Source organism: Egretta garzetta, unplaced genomic scaffold, assembly GCF_000687185.1.
Source record: "Egretta garzetta isolate BGI_Z169 unplaced genomic scaffold, ASM68718v1 scaffold430, whole genome shotgun sequence".
Taxonomy (NCBI): domain Eukaryota; kingdom Metazoa; phylum Chordata; class Aves; order Pelecaniformes; family Ardeidae; genus Egretta; species Egretta garzetta.
In genome coordinates, this window is record NW_009258267.1 from 1,187,174 (window position 1) to 1,214,125 (window position 26,952).

Genomic DNA, 26,952 nt, shown 5'->3' on the forward strand with positions numbered 1-26,952 from the left:
ATCAAAGAGCAAACTGCGATGGGCAGATGAATCGATTAAGTTCAGACAGTTGCCACAGAAAAAACAAAAAAAAAAGGGAAGGATCTTGGAGGAGTATGGCACGCTCTGGTACCTGTGCCAGCAGGGAGAGTGGGGGAAGGATTGGGATGCCCAGCCAGGGACTGAGGACCGGGGAGCGGCCAAGAGCCCCATGGTCAGCCCGACTAGGCACCAAGTCAGGGCACAGGCAGCTCTGGGGGGCAGAAAGGGGATGTCACCCCATCCCACCGCCCCGTTTCCAGTGCCTGGCAGGGCCATGCTCCCACCCTGCCCAGCAGCGCGATGCAAGTCAGGGGAAGAGGCAGACGTTCCTAGGCGGGTAATACCCCTCTCCCCACAGATTTCTTGCACGCCTGGCTTTCCCCCTGGGAAGGATTGTTTTGCTGTGTTTTGTTTTTTTCCCTTCGGCTCATGTGCTCACATAAGTCAGTAACAAGAATGTATTCTGACACGAACTTAGAGCATTTGGAGCCTATTTTGACAGGAATTTAAATGAGTGAAGAGTGATTACTCCTTGTTTTTGCTGTACTTCCTTTAACAGAAATTCTGCAAATGGAGTAATTTGAAGACTTCCCCAACACTAGGACACTTGCCCCCGACAGATTTAAGTCCCCTCAATCCAGCAGGGCACGTGCTTTGGCCAGTGGCAGGGGAGGCTGGAAGGGAGAGGGAGGGAGGGCAGCTCGCAGCATGGCTTCTGCTTGCTCCTGCTCCCGGCCGCCCGAAGAGCCGTACTCACAGACCAGAGCAACTAACGTTAAAAAAGAGTTGAAGGACCAAACCCCACAGGAGCACAAGGGAGTGGGGTGCCTGTCACCCCCATTTCCAGCAGCAGAGTGAATTTAGGGGAGCACCAACAAACACAGAAGCAAAGGGGTTTGTGGATGCCAGAGGCAGAAAGTATCAGAGGCAGTTGGCCAAAAGGGAATAAAAAAGACTTTGTGGATGTGTTTTGCAAATAAGGATTACAGTGTAAAGAAATAATTGATCCATGGGATCAACAGCCCAGCATGGCCCCTGCTACCAGGGCCACTGCTCGACTTTCCAGGGCCACAACCACACAGAGTAAAATCTGGAAATCAAGGATATAAAACATAAATCGTGCCTATGGACTTGAGCGCTAAGATAAATTCTTTCCAACACATGAACATTAATGCTGCTTTAAGGAAATGCAATGAAATTTCAACAGAGGCTGGGAGAATGTGATGTTTGCAAGGTCTGTGCCTGATAGTCCGCACGTAATGGGAAGAAAGAAGAGACAGAACAAATGTGATGCAGACACTTACATCCCAAGAGATTTGAAGAGTGTCTGTGCCAAGTCGCTTGGAAAATCTCACGAAATTAAATAATTCAATGAAGAAAAACATTCTTTTACGAAGAAAAGAGGCAGGGTGAGGGAGCAAGACTAATAAACAAGGTGGAAATGTGAATTAAGCATTGGAATAGGTTGAAATAAGTGAACAGCTACTGTCAGCCCATGCTGTGTTTTGTTTAAATAAAAAACAGGTGCACATTACAATATAGCTTTATCTGACAAACGTAGCTGTAAAACACACTACATCCTGGGAGGGGAGAGCAGGAAAAACCTACCTCAGAGACGGAGAAGTTTGTTTTGCAGTGATTGGGGTCAAGGCCAACCACAGTCTGTGGCAACCTGTCCCCTGGTTTAGATGGCTCTTCTGCCCCGTTGCAGATCCTCACATGGGAAGCCTTCAGAACAAAGCTCCTGAAAGAGAGTCAAAGGTATGAAAAAGCACACGAAATTACACTGCGAACCGACGTGGAAAACTGTGATCACGGGGAAATAATTTGGGCTGAACCCAAATTTCCACACAACCAGCAGGAAAACTGCTTCTGACTTAGGATCACTCATGGCTTATGAGAAGTAGGTAACTAATGGTTTCCTGGGCTGGGATTTTACCCAGCAGTGAACAGAGTAGTACAAGGATATTTGCTGCAAATGGCAGAGCAGCCAGGTGAAGAAGAGGTTGTATGGGCCCAGCAGTGGGTGAGTATAGCAGGACAACAGAGGTGAGACATAAAGGAAGATGTTAATGGGTGAGACTTGTGAAAAAGGCTCCTAAGGCTGTACAATTTCCTTTTCATCTTAATATTGCCAGTTCTTACTCTGCACAAAATATAGCTAGAGATGCGAAGATGACAGAATCACATACTGGCTGATGTTGGAAGGGACCTTTGAAGATGATCTAGTCCAAATTCCTGCTCAAGCAGGGCTACCTAGAGCTGACTACCCAGCGCCACGCCCCGATGGCTTCTCAACACCTCCAACGATGGAGACTCCACAGCCTCCCTGAGCAACCTGTGACAGTGCTCAATCACCCTCACAGTGAAAAAGTGTTTCCTGATGTTCAGAGGGAACCTCCCATGTTTCAGTTTGTGCCCATTGCCTCTGGTCCTGCCACTGGGCAGCACTGGAAAGAGCCTGACTCCATCCTCTTTGTACCCTTTCTTAGGCACTTACATGTATTGATAGATCCCCCTGAACTTCCTCTTGTCCAGGCTGAACACTCCCAGCTCTCTCAACCTCTTCTCATAGGAGAGATGCTCCTGTGCCTTCATCATCTTTGTGGCCCTTCACTAGATTCTCTCCAGTGTGTCCATGTCTTCTTGTACTGGGGAGCCCAGACCTGGACACAGCTCTCCAGGTGTGGCCTCACCAGCACCGAGTGGAGGGGAAGGATCACTTCCCTTGACCAGCCAGCAGCACTCCTCCTAATGCAGCCCAGGACACCATTTGCCGCCTTTGCAGCAAGGGCCCATTGCTGGCTCATGGTCAACTTGGTGCCCACCAGGACCCCCAGGTCCTTTTCTGCCAATCTGCTTTCCACTTGGGTGCCCCCAACATATACTGGTTGTTCCTCCGCAGATGCAGGACTTCATACTTCTTATTAAACTCCATAAGGCTCCTGTCAGCCCATTTCTTCAGCCTGTCAAGGTCCCAGATATACTAGATATTAGATATTTCGATCCGTGGCGTTAGAGATTTGCACAATGGCCATGAAGACCCTCCAAGCTCGTCAGCGTGGTGGCTTATTTCTCTGCAGGACAGTCTAGCCTAAAGGCCCAGATCTCTCACCCCTAACGTCCCCTGCCAGGTCCCTATCAAATTTCACCCTCAAGTTTTTTGCCTTCAAGAACGGCATTGAGCTGTGTGGACCAGCACAGCTCTGAGGTAACAGCAAAGAGGAGCTCTATGCCGTTTTCCCCATCCTCCTTCTGGAGAAAGTGGCATTTTCTATGGGTATGACAGAGGCCTGACCATAAGCAGAACTGAAAAAGCTGTGAAAGCCACCTGGGTTCATAAAAAAATTAAATATCCTAGGCTTCGTGAGTATAAAATCAGACAAGTCCAGCTTTGTCATCTTATTTCCTTGAATATGTTTCATATTTCACTTTTATTTCCTGGGAAGGAGAGGTACAGAAAGACCACATTCATCTGTGTCAGGAGAAGGTTCAGCCCTCACTAACATAACAGGAGAGGGCCGAGCCAGAACAAGCACTTTTTGGTGTAATTACTTTGCCTCAGCAATTTTGTTTTATCACAGCTGTTGTAAGTCAAGGCAAGTGAAAGGCACCTGAGAGCACAACACAGGAACAGCATGGCACATGAAAGGTTTCCGCTTCCTCAAAGACACATCGAGTCTGTCGTCTTTATCTGACGCTAATTGGGAGCTTTTTAATTATCATAGCTAAATTCTGCCCTTGGCTACCTGCCCGTATGTCTTTCTGACGTTTCCCAGTGGGAGCTGGAGGCAGATAATCTGAGGGCAGAATCTGATAGGGAACTGGCAGAAGGACACATGGGGGGCCAAAGACACACACATAGGAATTTGCCCCCTGCCCTGACCCAGGCACATCTGCCAGCAGCAATGACACCAGCTCATCCCTTTCCCTGGCTCTGGGGTGAAGGGAGAGCATGAGGAGGTTTGCTAGTTTGGGGAGAGATGGGCTTCAACTTGGATTTAATTTTCATTATTTGCTTGGTGACTTCTGGGGGTGAGCTGGGGAGAGGTTGCCCACTTTACTACCATCATCTGCACTGGGATTTCAACAGAGTTTGAAACTGCTTACACTTTCAGATAGCTGCTCTTATTCTTTACATCTTCTTTCAAATACCAAATTTGAGTTATGTACTTGGGAAGGGGCAGCGCATAGTGATCCTGGCCAGGAGGCCACTGCACATGGAGGAGCCAGCGGTCTACGCAGCGGCTAACCCGGGCAGGTGCCTCGACAAGCTTCCTCTACAAGCTGAAACAAAATCTCTCTTAAAAAAAAAGAGACTATATCTGAAACAAATAGCATCATATGGTAGAAAAGGCTCACCAACTCAGGCAAAAAATGTGGATGTGTGGACCAGAAAGGGAATTTTAAAGAAAAGTTCTTTTGAGCACAGGATGAGCTTTAGCCTTATTTTAGCATTTCTTTCTCTTGTAAAGATGCAAATGAGCTGACAACCCGTAATTTCCATAGCACAACTACAATGTTGCAACATGCAAAGAGGCATTTTATAAATACCTGAAAATGAATAGGGAAATAGTAATGTAATTAAATCAGGACACTCCACCATGGAAGTGGGCTGGCCATACATCTATCTAGTTTGGTTTATGAGAGTGTCCACACTGTTATTCACAGGACTGCTTTAAAAATTCTTTGTCTAAATGATTTCAGACACTGGCTTCTATATTACTACAGCAGTCGGAGGACCAATTATTACATTGCTTGCATTACTTTGCTGTTGTTCAGGGCAGGCTGGAGGGCAGAACCAAGCCAGGATACTATTATTTACATGTGGCTGTAGTTCACAGGAAGCCCAAAGATGAATCAGAGCCCTCTGACAGTTTTTAGGTGAATGCAGGCTGAAAAGATGATCCCTGCCTTCAACTGCAATTTAGCTTCAATGGTGCTTTCACCGAGCTCAGCCTGGAGCAGCAGTGAGTGAAGGTTCCTGTGGTCTGATGATGGGACTGGGGTGCTCTCGGTTCACATCCCAGCTCATCAGTACATAAATTATCACGACACCTTTTCTGGCTGCCACAGGGGACTCTTCATCCTATGAGAGACACTCAGAGGCCTGAAAAGATGTCCTCTGCCAAGGACACAGCCAGCTTCTGTAAGGCCAGCATCACTAATCCTTTGGAAGGTAAACTCACATGCTGTATGGCCACCGGGGACATCTAAGGAGCTTCAGGACTTGTAAGCAGGGATGGGGGATAAAGGGGAAAAAGTGGAAACATTTCCCAAGGAGATGAGGCTCTCGCTGCTATCCTGATTGTCAGCCAGCCCCTGGCTAAATGGCCTTTAGCAATTTTTTAATCCTTGGTCCATCCCATTACAGGTCTCAAAGGAATTCAGCTGCTGTAAGCTTCTCCTCGCAAAGGAGTCGTCCCTTCTTCTGCCTGGCAGCAGCCATCTGACCTGCAAGCAGAAGTATAGGTCAGGAAATCACCATCCACATCACTCCACACCACTTGCACTATGTGCTGCCCACTACTTGATTTCCAGGTCAAAAGAAATGGAGAAGAAGTAGGGGCATAAAGAAAAACACTGTATTGCAGTGAAAGGAGGAGCTGGGAAGAAGCTGAAAATACTGTGGCCGATCTGCAAGAGAGGGAAGGGCAGCAGAGGTGCTGAGGGCTGGGGGCAGGCTTGTCTGGGGTTGGGGGGCCAGGATCCCATGGTACAGATAGCGTTGGGAGATGGAGGAGACAAGAAGAACATGGTCCTGAGATGGTCATGTTGAAAGCATAGGGAACACCAGGAAAAAAAACAGGTCTCATAAGAATATTTTTTTTTAAATTAGTTCAAACCTACTTTCTGTTGTATTAAATACAAGATGATGAGGTAATAGCTGTTATCATTTGCGCAGGCTCATTATGCACAGTTTCCTTCATTTAATCATTTGTGTCATATGATTAGATTGGGCCTTATGAGATAAGGGATGTCTTATTTAACATTAGAGCTGACCTTTTATCTGTATTTCAGGCACTTTATTACAGTTTGTAATTAATACAAAATTGAAGGTCCACTTGGTAAAGAAAAGAGTCCAGACCCTGTCTCCAGAACAGACATTTTCTTCCTGATCTCTTCAGTGTTCCTAATTCAATCTTTTACTTTTTAAATCCTTCATATCTAATTATGTCCTAATGCTACCAGCTTTAAGTTACAAATCTAAATCACCAGCATTGCAAGGATGACTGGCAAATGTACACTGGAATGAGTCTCATGTTTTTCCTTCCTCAAACTCATACTCAAAAAACCGGCAAAGTATATTGTGTCACTAAGCACTGTCTTTTACAGAGAGCTACTCTTACATTAAAAGCAAGCTTTAATGATATATATTTATTTATTTATACAGAAATAGGTAGTGATAGAGCAAGCTTTAATGATATTTATTTATTTATTTATTTATACAGAAATAGGTAGTGATAGCTGTTAATTTTGGTTTTAATGAAAAGCACCCATTTTAAACTTTCCTTACTTGTATTAATAAAAATCACCTTGACTGAGCCCCAGTGCAGCTCAAAACCTCCTGTTTCAGTTCAGGCTCAAACCCATCGTATGTCAGTGCACAGCAGCTCACGGGAAAGGCACAGATAGGGGTATGGCACACGACATTTTGCAGGTCGGACTATCTGTCCTAACCTCAGTCACATGCCATGAAAGCATTTGGTGCCTCATTTCTTCTGATGTAAATTTCCGGTATCTATTTCAAAAATGAATTAAGGATGTGACCATCTTTTGGTGTAAATGGTTCAGAAGCCTCTGTATTCTGTAAGAACAGACTCACTTCTCACCCGTGTGCAGTTCAGCTGCAGGGATCCCTACTTCTTTCCCCAGCAATGGCCAAATTGCTTTTCTTCCTTGTGCCTTTCCCCTCTCAATGGCCCATTTTAATACATAGATTTTAAATACAATCATCTAATTTTGTTCTTTGAACGCAGCAAGGTTTGCCTCTTTTGTATTCAGGTGTGTACTATTTTTATGCTGCTCACTTTAACAATGAGTAGTAAGAATTAAACTGGCAAAGCTGTAATTTTACATCATCTTGCCAGAAATGAGTTGTTCATGGATGGCCACCCTGTGAGCTGAGTGCAGCAGTCCACAGCACACCATGCAGCGGCTGCTTAAAACATCTACCAGGTGCTCAATCTGAGCCAGGTTTAAACCAAACAAATCTGTGCCAAACTTTAGAGTGTGGGAGATCAAGGGTCTCACTTCATTTTGACAATTCTTTGGCATTCTGGTTTCTCTGCTGACTGCAGTTTGGAAACAGATGTACAGTCTCTTCTGATACAAGAATCAGGTGGCAGCAGATGAAAACAGCAGGTGGTAAAAAACAGATTCAGAACAAATAAAAGCTCACTTTAAATTTGATGCCCCCTTTAAATTTGGTAAGGAAGACACCGTTCTCCTTTGAGAAACAAAGCATGCATTTAAAAGGAAACAGCAGCTTCCTTAGCCCAGGCTGGGCATGCCTATCTGGCAGAGAGAATTTATGCATGGTCATTGCTCCCTGCGGATGCCGAGGGCACTTAGCCTAGCCTAGCAGGGCACTGAGCCCAGCCTAGCAAGGAGGATGAGCCCCAGCCAAGACCTTTGCTGCATCTGCCTGCAGGCTCTACTGGGGGCCGAGACCTGGCCAGGGTGATGCCCCTGAGCCAGCTCAGCGCTTGCAGAGGGAGTGCTAGGAGCCCGGCTGAGGCACAGAGGGGTGTTAAAGTACCCAAGTGCAGGTGAAAAATCAGATGCCATCGCTTTGCCACCTGGAGTCAACGTGACTGATGTGCCGATGCTCACATGTTTTGTGTCACTCCCACTGCCTTTGAACAAAAAAGCTGGGTGATGGGAAGAGGGTCACACTTCATTAAGGAAAAAGAGGGGGTGTCTATGCAGTTTTGTGATCTCAAAGTTGCTACTAAGCAGGTAAGCACTGATTGTGCCTCACTATAGTTTGGCAGGGTGCAACTCCTCAACAAAATCAAAGAAATCTTGACATTACCCTTCCCAGCTCCACACACCCATGGGCCTCTAATTACCAACAGGCTGCGAACCAGTTGGCATAGAGAACACCTTCATCTTTTAGGCAAGCCCTTCCCACCACTGCCTGCAAATAAACCATCAGGAATCAGGCAGCCCCCTGCCGTAAAGCTTTTCTGAAAGTCCATGCTCAATTTGTTCAGCTTTTCCTGGAGTTGCAGCACGCACTCTGAGATGGATTAGGACAATTTCTCATACATGGCTGAGTTGCTCGGTTGTTTTGTGGACAAGGATGGATGTTAAAAGATGCTGAAATTTTTTTAATGTTTGTTGGAAATGGCACTGATGGGGAACATCAACTACAGTTTCAACAGAAAGCTGAAGTGCTTTGCAAACAGATCTTCCACAGTGGTTTGCTGTGGTACCATAAATAGCAATGCATCTGAAAACATCAAAAGGGGAGTAAAAAATAACAGCAGCTAGCAGCTCACATATTGCCACTCTAATACTTGCAAATTCTAAATAAATAAAACAATGCTTCTAATTTTGGATAATCACAGTGCTAGTGACGCCCAATTAGTCTAATACATTGCCAGCAAAACAACTGAAGGCACCTGTGCAATGATGCATTTGTCTCTCCCTCCCAGACGTTTCACTTGCACAGATTTATTAAATCAAGACATAGAGCATGCATAATAATCCTTCTTGGAAATCAACTGTTAATTTGTATAGAAAATCAAGGAAAGGAATATTTTTTATATGTGATGCAGGGATAAGAAAGGCCTACAGAGGGGCACAAGATTGGGTAGGTTGTATAATACAAAATCGAAAGAGACAGGATGGATTGAAGGAGCTAAATGGACAACTGAGTCTATGAATCAGGTTCAAGGTGGGCTCACAGGGCAAAGGGCTGTAAGGCCATCTGAAGCATCAGTACTTTGCCACACAACTCATTTCTGTGAATCCATACTGGTTTTTATGAGCCTAGAAAGCTCATCATAACAGAAGTAAGTTAAAGAGCACTGTTAAGGTTGGGAAGCCAAGCAAAGAGAATTTAGGAACTGGCAAGACTATAGTCATCAGAAATTTTCTTATTTATTATACATCCTATGGCAGTCCTTCACTAGTTTTCCACAAGACCCTTATCAGACAGACCATTTTAGGACTGAACTGGGGACCACCAGCCATGGGCAGTTGCCTATAAGCACTCTCCTTCCTCTGTTACGGGAGCAGGATGAAGGACACTGCTGTGGTCAGAGCACACTAGATGCTGACTGAAGATGTGCTCTTATCTCATCCCTCCTGGTATTCCCCAGCAGTGCCAGGTGAGATATACAACCTCACTTCTCAGCGGCTGTCACCAGCTGAGTAGATCCTCAGTTTGTGGTGCCTGGGGTCTGATGTACCTAAGTACCAAGCACATTGAAAGATAAGCTAAATCGGGCAGAGGTGCTCCAGGAGAACCAAGGACAATTCTGCTGTTGATTTCAGCAGGGCCAGATTCAGATCAACTCCTGCATTACCTTCCAGACATGCATTTGAGCAGGAAGCACAGAGGAAGACGGGAACAAAGAAAAGATGGGCATTTAAAAATACAGCATGTGCAATCTGCTATCTCCATATGGAATCATCCTTATATAGCTGGGGAAATGAACCATCTGAGGATGCTTCAATACAGAGCCATGAGCAAGAAATCAAGGTAATAGATGTGGGGGATTCACCTGTCTTAACTTAGGTGTTTAAAAGACAGATTGTCTGAGCCTGGGATAGCTGCTGTATATTCCCTTAATAATGGAGAGAAACTCCAGATACTCTAAACCGAGTGTCTAAGATAGGTCAGACAACGTGCTCTGAAGGGGTCTGTTTCCCTCTGTTGACTATGGTGGGACACTAAGGCTATTCTTGCTTTGGCACAACAGAAGAACAAAGCAGCCGGTGCTGTGGTCCCAACATACACACTATATGCAGTTTGGGGTTTTGCTTTGGGCTAGGTTTAGACTGGCTCCCCTAGACCAGCTATCCCACTTAAAACAGCCATTCTACCACATACACGTTTCAAAGTTGCCTGAAAGATCTGTTCAGACCATTATGCTTTCCTAGAGATAGAAGCACATTTGGTGCACACCTGGAACAGAGCTTTTGTTTAAGTTTCCTCCAACAGGAATTCAGCTTAGCAGACCAACTGCTCTGAGAACCGAGCCATAAACAGACATGAGGGTGAGATTTGCTTTGGAGCTCCACTGCCGCTCTGACCCTAAATACTGCTCCATTAGGACAACTCGCTCAGGCTTAAATATCTCATTTTTAGGTGCCTATGCCTGCTGAATCCCAGGCTTAGTGACATAGATCATAAAACCCAATCATATTATTTTAACCAAGTCAATCAAAACTATTTACATAGCTGCAATTATCACAAATCCTTTTGAAATGCTGTTTGTTCAACAGATCAGAAAATGTGCAGAGAACAAAGTGAACACATAGCAACGGTATTTTTCATTAGAAATGAATTAGCTACAGAGGATTGCTAATCAAGTTGCAGATTATCATCTTAGAGCAACTTTTCCTACCAATGTCCTAATTCAAAGAGTTATAAATAAAACCAGCTTAAGCAGGATTGGAAGGAAAGGCTCTTGGCTGAATGCAGAGCACGTTCAAATACCAATTCAATGCAATTTCTCTCTCTGTTTTCTTAGATGTAATGGAAATGTGCACAAATTGGTGTCAGCTGTGATGGTGAAGTTTATTTCTCTGTATTCACCACAACTTCTCTGGGCAAATTCTGGCTCTGATCGCAAAAGACCCCTTCATCATTTTCATCAGGGCCTAGATTTTTTCCAAATCTTTCCTTTCTGAGAATGAACATCTTTGTTTCAAAGATTCCTTTAAACATTGCAGGACTGGCATCCTTCTTTAACCAGAAAAAGCTACAAATTCCCTACCCAAGCTTTTCAAAATATCTATTAATAAAGAATATTTACCATCTTACATGGTTGCTCTTGTTTTGAGAACATCAGTGAGAACATGCAGAGCTTTTCCATCCCCACCAGAGATATCAGAATTATTTGACTTCTCAACTGCTTGGCCTCGTCACTTTGGTTATGTGTTCCTGGGATAAAGCTTGCAAGGAAGATTAATAGTATAGAGTAAAGCCAGGGCTCTGATCGCAAAATGAACCTCATGAGGTTCACACAGGCCCACCTCTCCAGCCTGTCCATTCCTCTCAATGAATGAACATCTTTGTTTCAAAGATTCCTTTAAACATTGCAGGACTGGCATCCTTCTTTAACCAGAAAAAGCTACAAATTCCCTACCCAAGCTTTTCAAAATATCTATTAATAAAGAATATTTACCATCTTACATGGTTGCTCTTGTTTTGAGAACATCAGTGAGAACATGCAGAGCTTTTCCATCCCCACCAGAGATATCAGAATTATTTGACTTCTCAACTGCTTGGCCTCGTCACTTTGGTTATGTGTTCCTGGGATAAAGCTTGCAAGGAAGATTAATAGTATAGAGTAAAGCCAGAGAAATGGGAAAAGACAGGTATTTATGAGCGAGAAGAAAGCAAACCCATGTGGTGGACTATGTAAGGGCTACATGTGATACTGTAGGAGGTAGTTAAGCCTTCAGTAGAAGCATGAGTGCCTGGCCAAGCTGGGAAAGATGATGATTGAACATTCAGTGACTTACCATCATCTGGTTTGCTTTGAAAATGGATCTTCAGGCAGGTGTCTTGCATGGCTCTCATTGCCATGGCATCTGAGCAGCTTGCAGTAATAGCTGGCCATGCTCAGCATTGCCTGCCAGGCTCCAGAAGTTACACGAGGGCTGTCTGCCCTAGAAACCTGCTTCCTAACAAAGCGGTGCTCAGGTCTCCTATCTAGGCAGGCAATCAAAGGCCATTTGGGAGAACAAGGGTGACTCATGTTATTCTAAGGAATCAGATTAATTTGGTAGCCCTGATAGAAGCTCATACACTGAACGAGCCCCAGCTACCACATTTTATCACCTATTTCTGCTCTCAAACAAAGGTATTATTCCAACTCAGTTGCAAAGTGTGGATGCAGAGCCTGAAATCCTATTTTCATCTTTGTGCCTTTAATAAGACTGTCTAGTGTTTTCCTTTTGCATTTTATTTTTCTGTTTTGCTTTAATTCATTTGCCCTTGAGACTTCAAAATGTCTGTGAGCATTCTCCTGAGAACAATCTCTAAGCAAACCCTGGGGATTATTCATGCCTGGCTTGCCAGCCATGCAGGTAGCAGACACATTTACTCCAAACCCATGAGCTCCTGGAAGACTCCCCAGTGCTTTTACTGGGACGTATGGCATGGCAGACTGGCGCCATCCACTCACTGTGGGTAGCACAGTCTCAGGTTCCTGAAGTATTGACATTTGATTTTTTGCTTACTGCATTTTACATGAGCCATTGTTTTGTGTCAAGCCTCTTTGAACGAGAAGGAGAAGGGAATTTTCATAAATCCTGATTAATTCAGTGTTTTGGTTTAGAGTGTGATCCAATAAACAGCCCCAACCAGGAGTGGAGAAGTGAAATATAGCAGAGGGAAGAAGCAGTAATCAGGTGGTAATACGGAGAAGACCAGGAAATCCTCAAGATTTTGCCCCAAAAGCCAGTGCCTTGTGAAAGTAGACTGTTCCCAAATTCCCAGATAGATCAGTTGGTCTAAGGGGAGGTATTACCCCTCCCTCCAAATCTTGTTGCTGCTATTTGGAAAATAATGGTATTAGTCCTTGTTAAAGTATTTATTAAAATCTTTGAAAATCATGTTAAAACAAGAATCCTGAAGACAAACTCTTTTTCTCTGCCATAAAAGATCTTTCAGGACTATTTTATTTTAAAATAATATGGATGTGTTCTGCCACCTCCAAAGCTTTTCACAAGCTTTTTCAGAACGTAAACCAACTCAGGCCAATGTTGCCAGCTTTTAGCTGTGAGCATCTAAATCTGCCCCTTTTCCCTCCTGCTACCCCAGTGGGGACTTGTCCCTTCCACCACCAGGAGGACGCTGCTGCCCCTAGAACAACAGTGCAAAGAAGCAGGACTGCACAGTTGGATTATTGAGATGGCCCCTTAGGATGAGTCTTGCTTTTAAAGGAAGGAGCTGGGCTATCCTGAATCCATACCACCACTTAGCCTGCATAACCCAAATTTAGCCAGAAGAATTCAACTGCTGCTTGAAAAATCAACATCCATTTATGTATTTCTTGCCACTCTGCAGTTGCTTAAGACATCTTGAACGTTCAAAACACTTGAGTCACTTATTCATACCGCAAAAGTTTAGCTCATTGACTCCTAATACACATTTGAGGTATATTTTATATTTGAGGAATGATATATGCTTCCGAAAATCAGATAGGGTTTTATCTGAGTGAACAATTCCAGCCAAGATAATGAGTAGAGGAAGGCGCAGCAGTGGGGTAGAACAGAGAGAGGACAGCTTGGAGCAGACTGGGACACATACCTGAAGTCACAAGAGGCAAAGGTGGAACGGAGAAACCTGTAACTGGAAGTGCTCATTTACAGCAGCGAACCCGGCTGTGAATGGGTAAGATAAAAGAAGCCTCGGGAGGATGCCAGCGTCTTAGATGAGGATGAACAGGGGTGGTCGGCGTGGGAAGAAAAGCACAATACAGATGCCTTGGGAGTATAGCAGGAAAGAGAGCACTGGGTGGGGAAGGGGCAAGGGGTAAGAGACAACAAGGGACACCCAAAGTGCAAGGCTCTGTGTCCGACACCCCAAGGAGGCCGGGACAAAATGGACAGCATGTCACATTACATGCCAGATGAAACTACCTAATTAAATGCTTTCCAAACATACAAGCATGTCGACCTACAAACTGGTTTAATTAAACTGGTGCAAAACCTGGGAGGAAATTATTTTAATGACATTGGACTAGTTATAGGTATTTGTTTATTCCAAAACAACATGGGAATGTCCATATGCAAAGATTCACCAAATTCAAGTCAAGGTCTATGCTTGATCTGTAACTAATATGATTATTTTAAATGGATTTTTCTTAAAACTAGCTTACTTCTTAAATTGTTTTTTCTCTATACATAAATCCTAGTTTCGGTTAGAGCTATCGCCTTCAGGAGAAGCCTGCCAGCAAGTAGAGCTGCCTGCAGTCAGAGCTGTGGAAACAGCAAATTCTGAGTCTGCCCCAGAATACGCCTTACCTTTTAACAGAGACTTGTTTGATTTCTTTTCTCACCAAACTAAAAATGTGGGTCCAGAGAAAGTCTCCAGTTTTTCAAAGACACAATAATGGAAAGTGAAACAAAAGTCAGACAAGCTTCACAAAACCAGAACAGTAGTCCGTGTGCTTTTTTGTCTGGCAACTTAATGGTCAATGTGCTTACCCAGCACACGGAGGAGCCTGGCTCAGCCCCCTGCTCCTGTCGTGCAGATCCCCCATTAGAGGGTGAGGGTCAGCATGCGGCGATGCCTTCCAGACCCCATGTCCCTCAGTCTAACCGTTCTAAGTACTTTTCATTCATTGCCTCACGCTTTCTCTTTGGTTCAGCTCCTGCTCAGCTATTCTGTGAGAATCAGGATGGTGTTGGCTGCACAGACTGAGTCCATACCTGCAGGATGGCCAGTCATCGTTCTGCATTAAAATCCCATGACTAAAAGAAAGGAATGAACCCCCACCTCCAGCATCCTCGGGGAATTCCTTAATAACTACAAGCTTGAGTGAAGTCCTGGATCTAGCTTCAAAAACAAAACCCACAGCACACGTTATGTTCGGGTCAAATATTAAGATGTCCTTAACTGCAGGTTTGGTGAATAAACTGAGGGAACTGAGGTTGTTTAGCCTGTAAAAAAAAGAGACTAAGGGGACACCTTATCACCCTCTACAACTGCCTGAAGGGAGGTTGTAGCCAGGTGGGTGTTGGTCTCTTCTGCCAAGTAACAAGCGATAGGACAAGAGGAAACGGCCTCAATTTGCACCAGGGGAGATTTACACTGGATGTTAGGAAAAATTTCTTCACCAAAAGGGTTGTCAAGCATTGGAATGGGCTGCCCAGGGAAGTGGCTGAGTCCCCATCCCTGGAGGTATTAAAAAGATGGGTAGACGAGGTGCTTAGGGACATGGTAGTGCTAGGTTAATGGTTGGACTTGATGATCTGGAAGGTCTTTTCCAACCTAAAAGATTCTGTGATTCTCTGAATCTATGAACTACTTCCCAAAAGGGGGAAAAAAAAAAAAAAGACATTCCTTTACTGGGCTTTCAACCACTAACATGATGAAATGAAAACAGACTCCAGAGCCTCTTCCCCACAGGTGTCCTGAATTTCGGTAAGTTAGCCCACCGCTGCACCTATCCCAAGTGACCCCACTTTTAGGTCAGAGTACGTCCTGCCTGCACCTCTCCATGGGCAGCACCAGGACTTGGGTTGGTGTGCAAGGGCATGCGGCTGCTTGCTGTGGGGCAGAGCATGAAGCTTTTTGCTTACAAGGGTGTGAGGAGGATTGCCTGGGTGCCTCCGACAGGCTGTTCTGGGAGAGCAGCCAGGGTCGGGCAGGAGCAGAGCAGGCTTGAGCACAGCATCCCAGAGGCACAGATCCTTCCTTTCCCTCCCTTCCCTCCCTTCTCAGAGGCAGCGTAGCCAGGGCAGGCTGCATCCACCTTTGCTGACCAAGTGGATATCCTTCTCCCAGATGTGGTTTGCTGGGGATGAAGCTTGCAAACCGCAGGTGGATGGAGAGGTTTCAGCTCAGCAACACAGGTGAGAACTTAAAGGGACTTTCATATGATGCTTCAGCATCGCAAGCTAAAGAAACAGTCTTCTCTTTTATCTGTTTCAAGTACCTCAGCTGAGGTACAGTTTAAACTTCTAGTTGCACCCCTGTTACACAGTACTTACGTGTCTGCTGAGATGCTGGTCCTGAGCCTCTCCAGGCTGTCCTTAAGGTCAGGAAGAGCAATATGGGAGCTGATGAATAGCTGGGGGGGAGCGAAATTTATTGCCAGCGTCCCTTGTTATTCACATGCAGACCATCCTTTTGAAAACAGACAGTAGTTATACTGCTATCAGTCTATAGGGCATGAGGAGCAAAGCCATGACAACAACATTGAAAAAAAAAAACCTTAGAGTGCATGTGTGAGTGGCTTTACCTACAAACAGATGTATGTGGTCAATTCCTACAAGTGCCTGGCTCATACAAACACCTAGATTTTTTTATGTTATCCCAGAGGACAGCTGAACACAAAATCCAACTTCAATTCCTCATGCCATGGGCCAAGTTCTTAATTACATTAATGCCATCCAATCAAGATCTTTGCACTCTTCACAAAGAAACCTAGCTTGATGTGGCCCAGCACCTCACAGCTGTCAGGACCAGAGTCTATCTTTTGAGAATTTGTTTCTTTTGCAGAAATCACCACATTTACTGATGCAAAGCCTCAGGAGCCAAGGCAAACAAAGCGCGGCAGCATGTGAAATGCTCTTTATGCATCAGGATTGAGTTCAAGCAATGGCCTTGCCTTTATGCATCGCTACCAGCAGATTTCTTTATCACCTTGGGGAGGTGAGATTTGTCCTTTATCTTTGTGCTTCAGCTCTCTGCACGTTATTCTTCAGCAAACATTTAAATTCACCATAAATCCACAAGAACCCTTTTTTTCCCTACCAGAAGATCCTTTTGCTTAGCTGCAGCTTACTCCACCTCTGTACAATCATTTACTCGGGTTTTGAATTCTTTTCCAGTGTTCCTAGACTTAATTTGAAACTATTCCAGGAGACAGCAAAAAATGAGTTTAGAGAAGTAATTTTTTTCTGCCAGCTCTCACTCCACTATTTCCTCTCCCACCAATTCTCCAGCCTACTTTATTCCTTTTCCTCCTAAAAGGATTTTCTGCATTACAATGCCTAAATTGTTCATATTCCTGTTTAGGCTATAGAGTTCTCATTGCAAGCAACAACAGTTCATGTTTTGTGCTTCAGGCATTTCTTAGAGATAAATCATTGTGCAAATTCTTTGCTAGAGTAACTCTGTGGAAGTCAGTGAGACTCTGCCAGCTGTTGCTAGCAAACCCTTTGACCTTATATTTCTGACACTTCATCAATACTAAGTCTACTTTGACGTAACTGGCATTTTAAATATATATATGCAATTTTCTTATTTATTATGACTATTTAAAACCCTGGGTTCTTCAATTTGGACGACATCAATAAGCAATTTAACAACCCAGAGAAATTAATAACACTCACCACTGAGCTCTGTTGTCAGGCCACAGACCTCCTGATCTCGACGGATTGCCTGGCGGAGTCTCAATATCCATTATTTATCTGGAGATAATTTCTTTTTGCACAGTATGATGGAATTCTCAGAAATAACTCAACTGGAAGGAAAGTTACCTTGTCAAAAAGTCAGCATCTTAACAGTTGAAAAGAAAATTTGTGAGATAAGAACTACTGGATAGGAAGAAAGGTTATTTGAAGAAGTAATATTCATCTGGAATAAGTCAGAGACTCGGACCACTAATATGAAGTGGAACATTTATCAGCTGTGCTTACCCTGGAACAGATTGGTAGGGCATTAAGTTGTACTAACTTTCACTGCAGCTAAAAACATGATCACACGTTCATTTTTCCAACACAGAGAAAAGTTTATCCTCATTCACTCTGCTTCTAAGGAGTGCTTAATTGTTTGTTTAGCCATTTCTATGCAAATAAGCTAATTGTTTTAATAAGCATCAGGACAGAAATGCTTTATTACTGATTGCACTACAAGTATATTACCACTGTGAAGCTTTGCACACACAGCCACATCAATTAATCTTCCAATTTTTTTCTACCAGTCCTAAGCAAATTTCCGCTTTGTGGCAAAACAAAATTAATGGCCCAAATGGAGCATAAATGATCTCTTATTTCAGTGGTAATAGGTATTATTTAGCAGGGGATTCTTCCAAGTATTCACTAATGTCATTCTACAGTATGTTCCTTCACATAACTTACAAGATTAAGAAAAACAGTTCTATGCTCACTAGTTAAATGATCAAAATTAAGTGTTCATAGAAGCCTGATGCTTACTGAAATCTGGCAGCACAACCAACCCTCCAGAAAGAAGTGAGCCATTAACAACCCATGGCCGTTCATCACACATCACTGGCACTGATGTTGCAGTAATATCTGCTCAAGAATAGATGGTTGCTCTAATATTTGCATCCAGAAACTACAAATGTATCTACAAACAGGTGATGTGACTTTTTTAAAGCCAAGCACTGACTTTTAAAAACGGTTAACGTAGTACAAGACAGACAGACGGACACTGAATACAGACATGCCAAAAAGCTCAGCCTGTCTTGCTTTACAAGCCCGGCTCTAAGCACCGACACTTTGCCTGGCACAGAAAAGATGTCACATCTGGATGAGTGGCAGTACCTCTCCTGCGGAACAGGCACACAAAATTCACTAAATTCCTCCATCCCTGGTGAGAACCCCCACAGACCATGTATACTGAGTTAAATCTGAAATTTAAGATAGCCTTGCTGGGACCAGCCACAGCCTTTATTTGGGAGGACAGGGATTTATTACAGTCTTTTCAATAATCTGGAGGATATGATCACCCCAGGAACAGAAAGACTCCCAAACGCTATTCCTGATTCACCTGCTGGCTCATGGGTCAGTCTTGATAAATACTATAAATTATCTGTACACACAGGGTATTATTTTGAAAAGCAGCCCTTTCTCTGTTGCATAGCATCTCAATGTTTGATAATCACCGATGCCTTCTACTAAATGCCTCTGTTTGTCATCACGGTGGTCCAGTGTTTTACTGGGGGAACGAGACAGCAGTTTCTAAACTGGTGTACACAAGTTATGTGAAAGCAGCAGCAGCTCATAAACCCAGTCGCGGAGGACATTGATGACTTACCTCCAGCCCGGCCCCTTTACCTCCCCTGAAAATGGAAGCAGCTCCTCAGAGGCAAAGGTTGCAGGAAAGATGCAACCACCCCCAGCACAGCCAGAGCCCCCAAGCCAGCCTCACGCAGGACAGCTACGCTGAAGTAATGGTAGGTTAAGCATGGTGTTGGACTGAAGCTTGCAGTGTCTTAACTACCAGTGGACAATCATAGAATCATAGAATTGTTTAGGTTGGAAAAGACCTTCCAGATCATCAAGCCCAACCATTAACTTAACCCTACCACCCCACCACTAAACCATGTCCCTAAGCACCACGTCTACCTGTCTTTTAAATACCTCCAGGGATGGGGACTCCACCACTTCCCTGGGCAGCCCGTTCCAATGCTTAACAACCCTTTCATTGAAAAAATTTTTCCTAATATCTAGCCTAAACCTGCTCTGGTGCAACTTGAGGCGATCCTGCTCAGCTGCTGAAGAGACAATGTTTGAGTACAAGTGGAGAGAGGAAGGGCAGGAGTAGCAAATACTTTTCATCCTTCACAGCCAAAGACAGAAAATGCAATTCTGATTAATATGTTTTAACAGAATCTCATTTGCAAGAGTGAAATGACTTTGGGAGGTCATTTTTGCTTCCAAGATACCGATTCTTTCAGAAAAATACCTGAACATTTGGTGTAGTTTAACATCTACAAAAAACATTGCTTGTGCAATACAAATAGTGTACAACTACTTACTACTTCTTTTGAATTATTAGTCATTTTCAACACAATGAGCAATTTCACATTTGACTTTTTAGATATGAAAGACCTACATAAAATTCACTCAGTAATGAAGAAAGATGACAAAAAAAGTAAGACTACTCGGGGCCAGTTTCTGCTCTGAGTCAATGTTGCTACCTCACTGGCAAGAGATAGCATTGCTCTGGATTAAGCCCAGCACTTGTAGCGAAAAATAGACTTCAAATAAAATGTGTTCCCACCTTTGACAAATATGTTATCTACAGCTATGCTGAACTTTGCCAAGAACTTCCCTTGGTGAAATAGTGATTTTTTATTCCATCTTCCAGCAGCAGCAGGGTTCTCTAAATCCCACAGTGCTCTGAAAACAAGACTTCTGGAGTTAATGTCACAATATCGCCTCCTTGCAGTTTGGTAATTTTCCCAGAGAAAGGACCTTCTCCTTTCTTTTCTTGATGCCTTCCCATCTGTTTTTCCTACTTTGCTGAAATCAGCATTTTTTTGCTACTCAGTTATTCAAAGCTTAGAACAATGTTATTATTACATAATAATACTTGCATGCCAGGGAGGCCTTCCCCTAAAAATAGTTCAAAAAGATGCCATTCTTCACAAACCTGTACAAATTATACTATTTTTTGGCCAGTGTGTCTAAAAGACAACATAATACCTTTTTGGGTTTTTTTTTCTCTTTGTAAGACCAATTCTGTTGGGCTGAAAGTTTCTTCCTCCTGCAGTTAGTTTTTCAGCAATTAATTTTATTCCCCTTTTTCTTGATCCAAAACCAAGGAATACGTGATGGAACTGCTTGGCAGCAAACTGAAAGCCCATAGAAGATCACGCTGTTTCACATAGGTGGGTATCCCATCGGTGCAAGACAGTAACGGGCCTGAGAACTGAACTCAGGTCTTCAGGGTGACTTCTCAGTCTTCCTAAGCCCTCAGTTACTTTCCCGGGGTGAACAGGTTCCTATCAAAAGAAAGCTGCAGCCGTGAATGGCAATCCTGTCACAGGGACCCAACAAAAGGGGAGAGGTATGAGATGCTGAGGAGAAAACCAGCACTGACCACGGGAGAAAACAAAGGAAGGATGGAAGGCTGAGGGGGAGGAGGGAGGCAGGAGCACACAGGAAAAGTGCCAAAAAGAGAAAAAAACTGAGAGGTTTTTCCAAGAAAAGCGAACAAGTGCAAAAAACAAAGGGAGAACATAGGGGGCAGGTGAAAGCAAAATTGCAGAATAAGAAGCTTGTGAAGCAAAAGGCTTCAAAGGCAGCTGGTAGCCTTAGGCAGGAGGAAAATGACGTCCAGGCACCCCTCACTTACTACTGGGTCAGCATAATCTGCAAAAGTTAAGGTTTGGGTCTTAATTACCAAGTGCTTTTTGCCTTGGAGGTTTTATTTTTTCCTAGAATCGAAAGATTACTGCCTTGGCAATTTTATTTCAGTATGGTTCCTACTTAATTAGACACACACAGGTGCGCACATGTGAAACAGTGTGCCAGCAAAAGGGTCAAAAACCAACCTAAATTATTCACTTAACTGGGTTGGGGGATGGGGGGGTGAGAAATTACTTATTTTTAATCCCTTTTCTTGGAAGTAGTGAGAAAGATCCTGAATGACATGCCTTCCTCCCTGGGGATGTCCTGTTGGCTGTCAGATTTCCTGGAGCCCAAAGAGTGGGTGGAGCAGGCTGAACTGCATGGCATGGTGTTTGTGGATTACTGCACACGGTAGCCAAGCCTGTCCTAGGAAGTCCACTGGGAATCTGCAACTTGGCTATCTGCACATTTGCAGATGAACCAGAAAAGAAAAAAAAAAAATAAGCAGGCAGGGATTGTTCATGCAGAGTGTATTTTCACAAAGTGCAAAGCCATTTAATGTGACTGTTGTTCTGAGAATACCTTCCAGAGTCACTATTTAGTATAAAACATGTAACGTCTTTTTGCAGCCAAATTAATGAACACACTCCCTGCCTTGAAGAGTTTACAATCTGAACTGACCACATGTGGCGTAGATGGAGAATTAGATACAATATGACATAAATTAGTGAGAACTGAATCTTAACACTATGTATTATTTTTGTGACTTTGACTCCACTGAAACTTGTGAAGCATAAAACTAAGAGAATCGAGGCCCCTTGTTTCAGGTTAGTAAGCAACAATAGCAAACACACGAGTCAAATTGTATTTTTCATGGATATCCTCCAAAGACCCTAGTAAGGGCTAGCAAGTTGGCCTAGCATGATTCCCCCTTCATAAATCCATGTTGACTCCTCCCAGTCACATTCTTGTCCCCAATATGTTTGGAAATGGTTTCCAGAAATTAGTTGCTCCATCACATTCCCAAGGATCAAGGTGAGGCTGACCAGCCTATAGTTCCCTGGGTCCTCCTTCTTGCCCTTATTAAAGATATTTGCTTTCTTCCAGACCTCAGGAACCTTCTCAGATCACCATCATCTTTCAAAGGTAATTAAGAGTGTTGCCCTTGCAAAAACATCAGTCAGTTCCCTCTGCACCTATGGATGTATCCCATCGAGCCACATGGCGCTACATATCTCCAGTCCATTTAAATGTTCCCTAACTCGATCTTCCTCCACCAAGGGTAGGTCTGGCTCCAGACTTTCCCCCAGGTCTCAGGGACCTGGATTGCCTGAAGGTCAGTCTTGCCAGTAAAGACCAAGATGGAGAAGGCATTCGATGCTTCAGCCTTTCCCATGTCTTTTGTCACCACGCTCCCTGACTCTTCAGCAGCTGTCCCACATTTTTCCTAGTCTTCCTTTTGCTTCCAATGTACCTGTAGAAGCCTTCCTTGATGCCCTTCACATCCCTTGCCAGATTCATCTCCAGATGGATTTTTGTTTTCCTAACCCAAATGTTACATGCTATATTCCTCCTGGCTCACCTGCCCCTGGTTCCACTTCCTGTATGTTTTCTTTTTATGTCTAAGTTTTGTCAGTAGCCCCTTGTTTACCCATGCAGACCTCCTGCCTTTTTGGCTTGATTTCCTGCACTTTGAGATAGACCATTCTTGAGGTTAGAGGGGGGATCCTTGAAAATCAACTAAGCTTTCCTGAACCCTTCTTCTCTCCAGGGTGGTATCCCATGGAATTCCTCCAAGCCAATTCAATGAACAGGCCACAGTCTGCTCTCCTGACATCTAGGGCTGTAATCCTCCTACTTGCTTTGCTCCCTCCTCTCAGGATCCTGAATTCCACCATCTCATGGTCACTGCAGTCATGATCATCCTCAACCTTTCTCATGGTCATGAATGTCATGGAAAGGAATTATTTTTGCCTTCTTCAGGTTGCCAACCCAGGCTGAGCTCAGTGACCTCCTTTAACCATATTGCAGCCCAAAATCTTTTTCTTCAATAGGAAGTTTTGATATTTGAGAATTGCTTATCTCCATTGTCATTCCCACCCAAGCAGCACTCCTTTTCTGTGCTGAAGGATGTTGCTGTTTAGATCACCCGATGCTACAAGTACGAGCTCACTCACATTTGTGATTGATCTATATCTCCTGGGTGAAACAGAGAGTCATCACCTCCTCAAGCATTTTCAAGAGTTCCTAGAAACACAGACACAGTTTTCTTCAAGCATTAAGGAAATATCCTGCCTTTGAAGAGAGCAGTGATCGCAGCCAAAACCTGAAATAATGTTTACACCTGAGAAAAACCACGAGGTAGCATTTTCAAAGCACTGATTTCTCAATATCTCTGTACTCTCAAGTATACATTATAGCAAAAAGCTTTTGTGAGTTGGTACTATGTGTTCCATCATAGGGCACTCAGAAGGTCCCTCATAGGGACATCCCTTCCTATATTCAGAGATGGTAACGTGCTGCAGCAAGTAAAATGGTCTCAAAGCAATTCCTAATTTCACCCCACTGCCCTAGACTTCAGCAGGCCTTTCCAGCAGATAAGGCTAAAGGAATAATTATATAAAGAAATCTCAAGGTGTACAAAGGGTGGAAAAAATAAGCAAAGTGAAAAAGTGATGTCCTTTCTCAACCACCATTACCATAATGTTTCTGTAGAATCCTCATTGCTCTGGAAAGTACCTGCCTTGTTATATACAGTAATATATTTTATAGAGCAAAGCACAATGTTCCCATAGGCTATACACCTTGTGATCTTCTGACAAATTCACCTACAAAAATGCCATTAATAATACAGAATCACAGAATCACAGAATGGCAAGGGTTGGAAGGGACCGCGGGATATCATCTAGTCCAACCCCCCCCCACTAAAGTGGGTTCACCCAGAGCAGGTTGCACAGGACATCGTCCAGGCAGGCTTTGAATACCTCCAGAGAAGGAGACTCCACAACCCCCCTGGGCAGCCTGTTCCAGTGCTCCGTCACCCTCAAAGTAAAGAAGTTCTTCCACATATTCAACTGAAACCTCTTATGTTTCAGTTTGTGCCCATTGCCCCTTGTCCTGTCACTGAGAACCTCTGAGAAGAGTCTGTCTCAGTCCTCATGACATCCACCCTTAAGATATTTGTATGTGTTGATGAGGTCCCCGCTCAGCCTTCTCTTCTTCAGACTAAACAAGCCCAGCTCCCTCAGCCTTTCCTCATAGGGGAGATGCTCCAGTCCCCTAATCATCTTTGTTGCCCTCCTCTGGACTCTCTCTAGGAGTTCCTCATCTTTCTTGAACTGGGGAGCCCAGAACTGGACACAGTACTCCAGGTGGGGTGTCCCCAGGGCAGAGTAGAGGGGGAGGATAACCTCCCTCGACCTGCTGGCCACACTCCTCTTAATGCACCCCGGGATACCATTGGCCTTCTTGGCAACAAGGGCACCCTGCTGCCTCATGGTCAGCTTGTCATCCACCAGGACTCCCAGGTCCCTCTCGGCAGAGCAGCTTTCCAGCAGGTCAGCCCCCAGCCTGTACTGGTACATGGGGTTCAACCTCCCCAGGTGCAGCACCCGACACTTGCCCTTGTTGAACTTCATCAGGTTCCTTTCCACCCAACTCTCCAGCCTTATCTTTGGCCGTGTGATCCCCTTTCCATGATCAGTACATATGAAATGCAAGTTCCCATTGGCAAGTATGGCAAAGTGCAGGCGTATACATGCAACAAATATGGATCAGAGCCACATGAAATCATCACCAAATCACACACTGTCTCTCTCTTTGTTGTTCCTGCTTTGAAGTACAATTCAGTACCAAAAATTGCCTCGAACAACCCACAGGAGATCTTTTGTGCTTAGAGATATGCAGAGGAATAATTGCCTCTTCAGCAGGTCCAACATATTTTCCCAAATTCTTATAACAACTTCTTCTAATATGAGCAACCTGCTACCGCAATAATTTTTATTTGCTTACAAAAAGAACAGCTAGTACTTTGAGAATGGCATTTTAAACAAGTCTTTCTTAAGCCAAGTGGAAGAAGTTTTTACCTTGCACAGAGGCTTATGGTGTGCAAGGAAGGGTTTGCTGGAGCACAGACAGTGAGGGAGTCCAGTGAGGGACCTCTGCTAGATCCATCGATCTCAGTGAGTGCTGGAAAGCAAATACCGTGACAGCTTCACAGCAATCCAGTGCACAGGGAGCCTCATGCCACTAAACCAGAAACCCTTTTCCTCCTGAGCTAGAGTTAAATCTTTGGAAAAGATTTATGAGATCTGAACAGCTCAGAGGGAGCAGAAAGGTGTAAATTCTCTCCCACTGAATGAACTTCCTTGGCTGTTTCGTGGGAGCATTATGTTACAAAAGTGTTAAGTTTTATAACACAAATTCTTGGAGATATATAAAGATTCTGGGGGTATTTACAGCAATATTTCAGTCAGTCAGCTGACCGCAGGAAGCACTGAAAATAGGTAGAAAATAATGTGATGAGCAAAAATGATCTGTATTCTGCTCAGCTAAAAGGGCTGTGTTCCAAGTAGGGCAAAATTGCCCTTGCTGGGACCCGTGCCAATAAATTACAGAGAAGCTCTGCTATATATGAGGAGACATCTTTTGGCCTATATAATTTTCGGTTGTGAAATGTTGCTCTGCTTGAAAGAAATTTCTTCTGATACAGCAGTGATGCTTGTCTTTATGGGGAAATATGACCATGACAACTCAGAAATTTGAAACACAAAGGGTCAGTCAGATCTATTCCACATGTAATTCTAATGACAATGTGAGATCTGAATGTCTAGCAGTCATCTAGATGTCTAAAAAGTCTTCCTACTTTTTATGAAGCATGAGTATAAGGTAGAAGCAGTTGTGAGTGGCATATCAGTACAAAGCAGTTCTCAGCAAATGGCATCCTGCAAACAGCTGTTACGGTAATTCACTATCAGATGACAAAAAGCCCACTGAAAGAACTTTCTGTTCCTCCTGACTGATGTGGTTTCTTTAAATCTAAAAAAAAAAAAAAAAGACACAGAGAGAGGGAGAGGGATGTTTTCTAATCATGGAATTGCTTTATGTCCCAACCGCAGCTTCACATCAGTTGGCAATTTGAAACTCTGGACATGTTATTTCATTTCACTGCAGGGCACAACAGAGTTCAGATACTTTTGACTATGAACAAACTGGTCAAGTTCTCAGGCTATTAATGCAGAAGAAGAAAACCTCCGTGCAGGCAATATCTATCTGTTGGTGAGGGATAAAGAAAACTGATTTTGTACTTCGAGCCTTACTAATTATTTTAGACTGACATAAGTAGATCTTTTCATGAGTTCTTTGTATATCACTCAAAAGCTTTATTGTTGACTTACACGAATTTTGAAAAACTAAACCACATAGTTACTTAACTGAAAAAAATAATCCAAATTCTATATGTTTTAAAACATTTCAGGACATTCAAAACCAAATGGGATATTTGTAAGAAGCCTGATCCAAAGCCCCCTGAAGTCAGTACAAGTCTTTTCATCAAATGCAGTGGGCTGGGATCAGGTCTTTGGTGTAAAAACATAGAATCCAGAACGAAGATGATTAAATATGGCGCTAGCCTGATCTAGGAAAATTCATCTATAATTTCCAGTATGTTTTACTGGTAGTGAGAAGTTATCTCAGACTCCTCCCTCTACTACGCCACTTAATTATCATAGAATCATAGAATCACTTTGGTTGGAAAGGACCTTGAAGATTATCAAGTCCGACCTTTACCCTAACCCTGCCATTCCAGCCTCCTCTTCTCCAGACTAAGTTACCCCACTTCCCTCAGCCGCATCTCGTATGACTTGTGTTCCAGACCCCTCACCAGCTTGGTTGCTCTCCTCTGGACATGCTCCAGCAACGCAACGTCTTTCTTGTAGTGAGGGACCCAAAACTGAACACAGTATTCGAGGT